This window comes from Charadrius vociferus, unplaced genomic scaffold, assembly GCF_000708025.1.
Source record: "Charadrius vociferus isolate BGI_N301 unplaced genomic scaffold, ASM70802v2 scaffold358, whole genome shotgun sequence".
Classification (NCBI taxonomy): Eukaryota; Metazoa; Chordata; class Aves; order Charadriiformes; family Charadriidae; genus Charadrius; species Charadrius vociferus.
The window spans coordinates 391,217-393,224 of NW_009649576.1; the positions used below are offsets into that span (position 1 = coordinate 391,217).

The 2,008-nt window shown below is 53.7% G+C and overlaps 1 protein-coding gene across 1 annotated transcript in view; it reads left to right on the forward strand.

The window, feature by feature from the left end:
* The window catches only part of LOC104291148 (transport and Golgi organization protein 6 homolog), a 33,391-nt gene that overhangs the window by 20,802 nt on the left and 10,581 nt on the right, over positions 1-2,008 (forward strand). The window lies entirely within an intron of this gene.

Consider the following 2,008-nt stretch of genomic DNA (forward strand, 5'->3'; position numbering starts at 1 on the left):
CGGCAGCCGGCACTGCTTTGTCCTAACCTGCCTCTCCATCGCACCCACCCGCGCAGGACCGGCTCCGCTCCCTGGATGAGAAAGTCGGGATACAAAATGGGGAAGGATTTTGCCAGGTTTCTGAGTCCAGCCGCGAGTCTAGTATAAAAAGAAACAACCACCAAAAAAGAATGCCAGACAAAAAAGCCATTATGCTTCCACCGGGGGGTTGTATTTCAGGGAGGGCTCCCTCGGGTCGGGACAGAAGTTGCAGAGCTGTTTTGAAGCAGGTTCTGCTGCACAGGGTTCCTCCGGGGTGTTTGCTCTTGCTGTGGGTGCTCTGGAGTGTGGTTTTGTACATAACGGGGTTGGAGCAAGCGGGATCCCTCTTCCCAAAGCCAGACCCCAGGAATGGCAGGAGCTGTAGACCCTCTCCATTGCACAATGTATTTTATTTATCATTTCCGCCCCTCACAACGGAGTTTCATGAGATTTGCTTGACTTACTTGATACGTCAAGGATGCTCTCCTCCTGCGTGAGACAGAAATAGTCCCAGTGTTTTATTTTTCCAGCATTTTTTCCCTTCTAGATTAGGATGTTTTTTCTTTCCTTCTAGATAAGGATTATTTTTTTTAAGTTTTTGTTTTTCTTGGTAGCTATCTACTGGTAGATTATTTATGTATGATGTTCCTATTTTTCCTATTAAATATAATTTCAACCCATTCAGCTTGTGTGTCACTGTTTTGTGAGAGCAGATGTTCTGACACTTGTTTTTACTCCTTAATCTTGCTGTTAGACAGCATTTTATATCTGGACTAATCAGCCCAGAAGGTACCCAAGCCTTTTCCACAGCCTCTCCCAGCCTCCCTACTCACTGCAGTAGGGATGTGTTTAACGAAGCTGGCAGCAATCAGGTCCTCTGCTGATGAGGAAACCCGTTGCCTGAACCCAGTGCCTGTGCCCTGGAGGCTGGAAGTGTGGGGTTTGGTGCAATAGTACCTTGTTGCCCTCCTGCTTTGTTTTCCAAAATAGGAGCAAAATAGTTCCCTTTATTTTGCAACACGCCTGTTACGGAGGAGCAAACCCGGATCCAGCCCCTTCCCAGCATGGCTGGGTGCCCGGGTGCCACCGCAGCCGGTGAGCTTGCCCCGAGCCGTGCAGTGCCAGCGCAGCTGGCAAAGACCAGGAGGAAGTAAACTCACTAATTTCAAGCTCCGTTAGAAGTGCAGGAAACCTGTGGGATCAAAGGGTTTGGTGCCAAGTGTGGAGAAGGGCAGTGCCAGCCAGGCGGGACCATTATGGGCTTGGGGGGGGGAAAATAAAAAAAGTGAGAAAATCACAAAATAAGTAACACGTGGTACATGGCCGGGCTCCCGTGTTGGATGTTTGTGGGTAAATGGTATCTGATACTGGGGAGCTGTGGGGGGAGCTGGGTCGGGGCAGTTGCAGGGGCTGGAGCCGTCCTGGGCAGGGGCAGGTGACTCGGGGTGACGGTAGGGAAGGGGCCATGCTCTTCCCCAGAGCTCGCGGGGGGTGCAGGCAGGTGTGATTTTTGTTGTAATTAAGCGTATCTGAGCCGTGCTAGATCCCCGCTTGACTCTGTGTCTGGCCGTTGCTGCTGTGCCGTGTGCCGGCCGTCTGCAGCCCCGGTGCCTTCCTGGAGCCACGTGCTCTTTAGCTCTTCTTGTGAGTGTCTCTTCTTGCACCTACTTGAATTTTCCAAGCCTTTCCCTAGCATGATTTCATACGAATGCTTAGTGTTTCCCTGTTGTTGCCACCCCACCGACCTTCCCTCTCAGACCCGTCTCAGTTGGCTTTCCCCCAGCAAGGCCACGGCGGAGTAGGGACAGGCGGCAGAGAAGGGGCTGCGCTGCCTCCCCCTGCCCCTGCAGCCCCCGCGGGGGCTTCTGCTGCCGGACGGGCTGCCGTCAGCAGCCACCGCGCTCTGACCATCACCTTGTCCCGGGGCTGGGGCAGACGGGCGGGGTGAGCTTGCCCAGCCTGTGCTGGCCCCTGGTGCTGTGGCTGG